Below are 9,733 nucleotides of genomic sequence, written 5' to 3' on the forward strand. Positions count from 1 at the left end.
ATTATATTCATGTTGTTATATCTTATGCTTTATTAAATTGTATTTATGTTGTTATAACATATGCTTTATTAAATTGTAGTTATGTTGTTTTGTCCTATGCTTTATTAAATTGTATTTATGTTGTTTATCCTATGTTTCATTAAATTGTATTTATGTTGTTTTGTCCTATGCTTTATTAAATTGTATTTATGTTGTTTTGTCCTATGCTTTATTAAATTGTATTTATGTTGTTTTATCCTATGCTTTATTACATTGTATTTCTGTGGTTTTATCCTATGCTTTATTAAATTGTATTTATGTTGTTTTAAACTATGCTTTATTAAATTGTATTTATGTTGTTTTGTCCTATGCTTTATTAAATTGTATTTATGTTGTTTTAACCTATGCTTTATTAAATTTGATTTATGTTGTTTTATCCTATGCTTTATTAAATTGTATTTATGTTGTTTTATCCTATGCTTTATTAAATTTTATTTATGTTGTTTTATCCTATGCTTTATTAAATTGTATTTATGTTGTTTTATCCTATGCTTTATTAAATTTTATTTATGTTGTTTTATCCTATGCTTTATTAAATTGTATTTATGTTGTTTTATCCTATGCTTTATTAAATTGTATTTATGTTGTTTTAACCTATGCTTTATTAAATTGTATTTATGTTGTTTTATCCTATGCTTTATTAAATTGTATTTATGTTGTTTTATCCTATGCTTTATTAAATTGTATTTATGTTGTTTTATCCTATGCTTTATTAAATTGTATTTATGTTGTTTTATCCTATGCTTTATTAAATTGTATTTATGTTGTTTTATCCTATGCTTTATTAAATTGTATTTATGTTATTTAATCCTATGCTTTATTAACTTGTATTTATGTTGTTTTAACCTATGCTTTATTAAATTGTATTTATGTTGTTTTGTCCTATGCTTTATTAAATTGTATTTATGTTGTTTTAACCTATGCTTTATTAAATTGTATTTATGTTGTTTTAACCTATGCTTTATTAAATTGTGTTTATGTTGTTTTATCCTATGCTTTATTAAATTGTATTCTTGTTGTTTTATCCTATGCTTTATTAAATTGTATTTATGTTGTTTTATCCTATGCTTTATTAACTTGTATTGATGTTGTTTTAACCTATGCTTTATTGAATTGTATTGATGTTGCTTTGTCCTGTGCTTTATTAAATTGTATTTATCTTGTTTTAACCTATGCTTTATTAAATTGTATTGATGTTGTTTTGTCCTGTGCTTTATTAAATTGTATTTATCTTGTTTTAACCTATGCTTTATTAAATTGTATTTATGTTGTTTTATCCTATGCTTTATTAAATTGTATTTATGTTGCTTTAACATATGCTTTATTAAATTGTATTTATGTTGTTTTGTCTTATGCTTTATTAAATTGTATTTATGTTGTTTTATCCTATGCTTTATTAAATTGTATTTATGTTGTTTTAACCTATGCTTTATTAAATTGTATTTATGTTGTTTTATCCTATGCTTTATTAAATTGTATTTATGTTGTTTTAACCTATGCTTTATTAAGTTGTATTTATGTTGTTTTATCCTAAGCTTTATTAAATTGTATTTATGTTGTTTTATCCTATGCTTTATTAAATTGTATTTATGTTGTTTTATCCTATGCTTTATTAAATTGTATTTATGTTGTTTTAACCTATGCTTTATTAAATTGTATTTATGTTGCTTTAACATATGCTTTATTAAATTGTATTTATGTTGTTTTGTCTTATGCTTTATTAAATTGTATTTATGTTGTTTTATCCTATGCTTTATTAAATAGTATTTATGTTGTTTTATCCTATGCTTTATTAAATTGTATTTATGTTGTTTTATCCTAAGCTTTATTAAATTGTATTTATGTTGTTTTATCCTATGCTTTATTAAATTGTATTTATGTTGTTTTATCCTATGCTTTATTAAATTGTATTTATGTTGTTTTAACCTATGCTTTATTAAATTGTATTTATGTTGCTTTAACATATGCTTTATTAAATTGTATTTATGTTGTTTTGTCTTATGCTTTATTAAATTGTATTTATGTTGTTTTATCCTATGCTTTATTAAATTGTATTTATGTTGTTTTAACTTATGCTTTATTAAATTGTATTTATGTTGTTTTATCCTATGCTTTATTAAATTGTATTTATGTTGTTTTAACCTATGCTTTATTAAGTTGTATTCATGTTGTTTTATCTTATGCTTTATTAAATTGTATTTATGTTGTTTTATCCTATGCTTTATTAAATTGAATTTATGTTGTTTTATCCTATGCTTTATTATATTGTATTTAATTTGTTTTATCCTAAGCTTTATTAAATTGTAATTATGTAGTTTTAGCCTATGCTTTATTAAATTGTATTTATGTTGTTTATCCTATGCTTTATTAAATTGTATTTATGTTGTTTATCCTATGTTTCATTAAATTGTATTTATGTTGTTTTATCCTATGCTTTATTAAATTGTATTTATGTTGTTTTGTCCTATGCTTTATTAAATTGTATTTAAGTTGTTTTATCCTATGCTTTATTAAATTGTAATTCTGTGGTTTTATCCTATGCTTTATTAAATTGTATTTATGTTGTTTTAAACTATGCTTTATTAAATTGTTTTTATGTTGTTTTGTCCTATGCTTTATTAAATTGTATTTATGTTATTTTAACCTATGCTTTATTAAATTTTATTTATGTTGTTTTATCCTATGCTTTATTAAATTGTATTTATGTTGTTTTATCCTATGCTTTATTAAATTTTATTTATGTTGTTTTGTCCTATGCTTTATTAAATTGTATTTATGTTGTTTTATCCTATGCTTTATTAAATTGTATTTCTGTGGTTTTATCCTATGCTTTATTAAATTGTATTTATGTTGTTTTAAACTATGCTTTATTAAACTGTATTTATGTTGTTTTGTCCTATGCTTTATTAAATTGTATTTATGTTGTTTTAACCTATGCTTTATTAAATTTGATTTATGTTGTTTTATCCTATGCTTTATTAAATTGTATTTATGTTGTTTTGTCCTATGCTTTATTAAATTGTATTTATGTTGTTTTAACCTATGCTTTATTAAATTTTATTTATGTTGTTTTATCCTATGCTTTATTAAATTGTATTTATGTTGTTTTATCCTATGCTTTATTAAATTTTATTTATCTTGTTTTATCCTATGCTTTATTAAATTTTATTTATGTTGTTTTATCCTGTGCTTTATTCAATTGTATTTATGTTGTTTTATCCTATGCTTTATTAAATTGAATTTATGTTGTTTTTTCCTATGCTTTATTAAATTGTATTTATGTTGTTTTAACCTATGCTTTATTAAATTGTATTTATGTTGTTTTATCCTATGCTTTATTAAATTGTATTCATGTTGTTTTATCCTATGCTTTATTAAATTGTATTCATGTTGTTTTATCCTATGCTTTATTAAATTGTATTTATGTTGTTTTATAATATGCTTTATTAAATTGAATTTATGTTGTTTTATCCTATGCTTTATTAAATTTTATTTATGTTGTTTTATCCTATGCTTTATTAAATTTTATTCATGTTGTTTTATCCTATGCTTTATTAAATTGTATTTATGTTATTTTGACCTATGCTTTACTAAATTGTATTTATGTTGTTGTATCCTATGCTTTATTAAATTGTATTTATGTTGTTTTATCCTGTGCTTTATTAAATTGTATTTATGTGGTTTTATCCTATGCTTTTTTAAATAGTATTTACGTTGTTTAATCCTATGCTTTATTAAATTGTATTTATGATGTTTTATCCTATGCTTTATTAAATTGTATTTATGTTGTTTTATCCTATGCTTTATTAAATTGTATTTATGTTGTTTTAACCTATGCTTTATTAAATTGTATTTATGTTGCTTTAACCTATGCTTTATTAAATTGTATTTATGTTGTTTTGTCCTATGCTTTATTAAATTGTATTTATGTTGTTTTATCCTATGCTTTATTAAATTGTATTTATGTTGTTTTAACCTATGCTTTATTAAATTGTATTTATGTTGTTTTATCCTATGCTTTATTAAATTATATTTATGTTGTTTTAACCTATGCTTTATTAAATTGTATTCATGTTGTTTTATCTTATGCTTTATTAAATTGTATTTATGTTGTTTTATCCTATGCTTTATTAAATTGTATTTATGTTGTTTTATCCTATGCTTTATTAAATTGAATTTATGTTGTTTTATGCTATGCTTTATTAAATTGTATTTAATTTGTTTTATCCTATGCTTTATTAAATTGTATTTATGTAGTTTTAGCCTATGCTTTATTAAATTGTATTTATGTTGTTTTATCCTATGCTTTATTAAATTGTATTTATGTTGTTTTATCCTATGCTTTATTAAATTGTATTTATGTTGTTTTATCCTATGCTTTATAAATTGTATTTATGTTGTTTTATCCTATCCTTTATTAAATTGTATTTATGTTGTTTTGTCCTATGCTTTATTAAATTGTATTTATGTTGTTTTAACCTATGCTTTATTAAATTGTATTTATGTTGTTTTATCCTATGCTTTATTAAAATGTATTTATGTAGTTTTATCCTATGCTTTCTTAAATTGTATTTATGTTGTTTTAACCTAGGCTTTATTAAATTGTATTCATGTTGTTTTATCTTATGCTTTACTAAATTATATTCATATTGTTATATCTTATGCTTTATTAAATTGTATTTATGTTGTTATAACATATGCTTTATTAAATTGTATTTATGTTGTTTTGTCCTATGCTTTATTAAATTGTACTTATGTTGTTTATCCTATGTTTCATTAAATTGTATTTATGTTGTTTTGTCCTATGCTTTATTAAATTGTATTTATGTTGTTTTGTCCTATGCTTTATTAAATTGTATTTATGTTGTTTTATCCTATGCTTTATTACATTGTATTTCTGTGGTTTTATCCTATGCTTTATTAAATTGTATTTATGTTGTTTTAAACTATGCTTTATTAAATTGTATTTATGTTGTTTTGCCCTATGCTTTATTAAATTGTATTTATGTTGTTTTAACCTATGCTTTATTAAATTGTATTTATGTTGTTTTATCCTATGCTTTATTAAATTGTATTTATGTTGTTTTATCCTATGCTTTATTAAATTTGATTTATGTTGTTTTATCCTATGCTTTATTAAATTGTATTCATGTTGTTTTATCCTATGCTTTATTAAATTTTATTTATGTTGTTTTATCCTATGCTTTATTAAATTGTATTTATGTTGTTTTATCCTATGCTTTATTAAATTGTATTTATGTTGTTTTAACCTATGCTTTATTAAATTGTATTTATGTTGTTTTATCATATGCTTTATTAAATTGTATTTATGTTGTTTTATCCTATGCTTTATTAAATTGTATTTATGATGTTTTATCCTATGCTTTATTAAATTTTATTTATCTTGTTTTATCCTATGCTTTATTAAATTTTATTTATGTTGTTTTATCCTGTGCTTTATTCAATTGTATTTATGTTGTTTTATCCTATGCTTTATTAAATTGTATTTATGTTGTTTTATCCTATGCTTTATTAAATTTTATTTATGTTGTTTTATCCTATGCTTTATTAAATTTTATTCATGTTGTTTTATCCTATGCTTTATTAAATTGTATTTATGTTATTTTGACCTATGCTTTACTAAATTGTATTTATGTTGTTGTATCCTATGCTTTATTAAATTGTATTTATGTTGCTTTATCCTGTGCTTTATTAAATTGTATTTATGTGGTTTTATCCTATGCTTTTTTAAATAGTATTTACGTTGTTTAATCCTATGCTTTATTAAATTGTATTTATGATGTTTTATCCTATGCTTTATTAAATTGTATTTATGTTGTTTTATCCTATGCTTTATTAATTTGTATTTATGTTGTTTTATCCTATGCTTTATAAATTGTATTTATGTTGTTTTATCCTATGCTCTATTAAATTGTATTTATGTTGTTTTATCCTATGCTTTATTAAATTGTATTTATGTTGTTTTAACCTATGCTTTGTTAAATTGTATTTATGTTGCTTTAACCTATGCTTTATTAAATTGTATTTATGTTGTTTTGTCCTATGCTTTATTAAATTGTATTTATGTTGTTTTATCCTATGCTTTATTAAATTGTATTTATGTTGTTTTAACCTATGCTTTATTAAATTGTATTTATGTTGTTTTATCCTATGCTTTATTAAATTATATTTATGTTGTTTTAACCTATGCTTTATTAAATTGTATTCATGTTGTTTTATCTTATGCTTTATTAAATTGTATTTATGTTGTTTTATCCTATGCTTTATTAAATTGTATTTATGTTGTTTTATCCTATGCTTTATTAAATTGAATTTATGTTGTTTTATGCTATGCTTTATTAAATTGTATTTAATTTGTTTTATCCTATGCTTTATTAAATTGTATTTATGTAGTTTTAGCCTATGCTTTATTAAATTGTATTTATGTTGTTTTATCCTATGCTTTATTAAATTGTATTTATGTTGTTTTATCCTATGATTTATTAAATTGTATTTAAGTTGTTTTATCCTATGCTTTATAAATTGTATTTATGTTGTTTTATCCTATGCTTTATTAAATTGTATTTATGTTGTTTTATCCTATGCTTTATTAAATTGTATTTATGTTGTTTTATCCTATGCTTTATTAAATTGTATTTATGTTGTTTTATCCTATGCTTTATAAATTGTATTTATGTTGTTTTATCCTATGCTTTATTAAATTGTATTTATGTTGTTTTGTTCTATGCTTTATTAAATTGTATTTATGTTGTTTTAACCTATGCTTTATTAAATTGTATTTATGTTGTTTTATCCTATGCTTTATTAAAATGTATTTATGTAGTTTTATCCTATGCTTTCTTAAATTGTATTTATGTTGTTTTAACCTAGGCTTTATTAAATTGTATTCATGTTGTTTTATCTTATGCTTTACTAAATTATATTCATGTTGTTATATCTTATGCTTTATTAAATTGTATTTATGTTGTTATAACATATGCTTTATTAAATTGTATTTATGTTGTTTTGTCCTATGCTTTATTAAATTGTACTTATGTTGTTTATCCTATGTTTCATTAAATTGTATTTATGTTGTTTTGTCCTATGCTTTATTAAATTGTATTTATGTTGTTTTAACCTATGCTTTATTAAATTGTATTTATGTTGTTTTATCCTATGCTTTATTAAATTGTATTCATGTTGTTTTATCCTATGCTTTATTAAATTGTATTCATGTTGTTTTATCCTATGCTTTATTAAATTGTATTTATGTTGTTTTATAATATGCTTTATTAAATTGAATTTATGTTGTTTTATCCTATGCTTTATTAAATTTTATTTATGTTGTTTTATCCTATGCTTTATTAAATTTTATTCATGTTGTTTTATCCTATGCTTTATTAAATTGTATTTATGTTATTTTGACCTATGCTTTACTAAATTGTATTTATGTTGTTGTATCCTATGCTTTATTAAATTGTATTTATGTTGTTTTATCCTGTGCTTTATTAAATTGTATTTATGTGGTTTTATCCTATGCTTTTTTAAATAGTATTTACGTTGTTTAATCCTATGCTTTATTAAATTGTATTTATGATGTTTTATCCTATGCTTTATTAAATTGTATTTATGTTGTTTTATCCTATGCTTTATTAAATTGTATTTATGTTGTTTTAACCTATGCTTTATTAAATTGTATTTATGTTGCTTTAACCTATGCTTTATTAAATTGTATTTATGTTGTTTTGTCCTATGCTTTATTAAATTGTATTTATGTTGTTTTATCCTATGCTTTATTAAATTGTATTTATGTTGTTTTAACCTATGCTTTATTAAATTGTATTTATGTTGTTTTATCCTATGCTTTATTAAATTATATTTATGTTGTTTTAACCTATGCTTTATTAAATTGTATTCATGTTGTTTTATCTTATGCTTTATTAAATTGTATTTATGTTGTTTTATCCTATGCTTTATTAAATTGTATTTATGTTGTTTTATCCTATGCTTTATTAAATTGAATTTATGTTGTTTTATGCTATGCTTTATTAAATTGTATTTAATTTGTTTTATCCTATGCTTTATTAAATTGTATTTATGTAGTTTTAGCCTATGCTTAATTAAATTGTATTTATGTTGTTTTATCCTATGCTTTATTAAATTGTATTTATGTTGTTTTATCCTATGCTTTACTAAATTGTATTTATGTTGTTTTATCCTATGCTTTATAAATTGTATTTATGTTGTTTTATCCTATCCTTTATTAAATTGTATTTATGTTGTTTTGTCCTATGCTTTATTAAATTGTATTTATGTTGTTTTAACCTATGCTTTATTAAATTGTATTTATGTTGTTTTATCCTATGCTTTATTAAAATGTATTTATGTAGTTTTATCCTATGCTTTCTTAAATTGTATTTATGTTGTTTTAACCTAGGCTTTATTAAATTGTATTCATGTTGTTTTATCTTATGCTTTACTAAATTATATTCATATTGTTATATCTTATGCTTTATTAAATTGTATTTATGTTGTTATAACATATGCTTTATTAAATTGTATTTATGTTGTTTTGTCCTATGCTTTATTAAATTGTACTTATGTTGTTTATCCTATGTTTCATTAAATTGTATTTATGTTGTTTTGTCCTATGCTTTATTAAATTGTATTTATGTTGTTTTGTCCTATGCTTTATTAAATTGTATTTATGTTGTTTTATCCTATGCTTTATTACATTGTATTTCTGTGGTTTTATCCTATGCTTTATTAAATTGTATTTATGTTGTTTTAAACTATGCTTTATTAAATTGTATTTATGTTGTTTTGCCCTATGCTTTATTAAATTGTATTTATGTTGTTTTAACCTATGCTTTATTAAATTGTATTTATGTTGTTTTATCCTATGCTTTATTAAATTGTATTTATGTTGTTTTATCCTATGCTTTATTAAATTTGATTTATGTTGTTTTATCCTATGCTTTATTAAATTGTATTCATGTTGTTTTATCCTATGCTTTATTAAATTTTATTTATGTTGTTTTATCCTATGCTTTATTAAATTGTATTTATGTTGTTTTATCCTATGCTTTATTAAATTGTATTTATGTTGTTTTAACCTATGCTTTATTAAATTGTATTTATGTTGTTTTATCATATGCTTTATTAAATTGTATTTATGTTGTTTTATCCTATGCTTTATTAAATTGTATTTATGATGTTTTATCCTATGCTTTATTAAATTTTATTTATCTTGTTTTATCCTATGCTTTATTAAATTTTATTTATGTTGTTTTATCCTGTGCTTTATTCAATTGTATTTATGTTGTTTTATCCTATGCTTTATTAAATTGTATTTATGTTGTTTTATCCTATGCTTTATTAAATTTTATTTATGTTGTTTTATCCTATGCTTTATTAAATTTTATTCATGTTGTTTTATCCTATGCTTTATTAAATTGTATTTATGTTATTTTGACCTATGCTTTACTAAATTGTATTTATGTTGTTGTATCCTATGCTTTATTAAATTGTATTTATGTTGCTTTATCCTGTGCTTTATTAAATTGTATTTATGTGGTTTTATCCTATGCTTTTTTAAATAGTATTTACGTTGTTTAATCCTATGCTTTATTAAATTGTATTTATGATGTTTTATCCTATGCTTTATTAAATTGTATTTATGTTGTTTTATCCT

This window comes from Phyllobates terribilis, unplaced genomic scaffold, assembly GCF_046119375.1.
Source record: "Phyllobates terribilis strain yellow unplaced genomic scaffold, ASM4611937v1 Scaffold_83__1_contigs__length_6671269, whole genome shotgun sequence".
Classification (NCBI taxonomy): Eukaryota; Metazoa; Chordata; class Amphibia; order Anura; family Dendrobatidae; genus Phyllobates; species Phyllobates terribilis.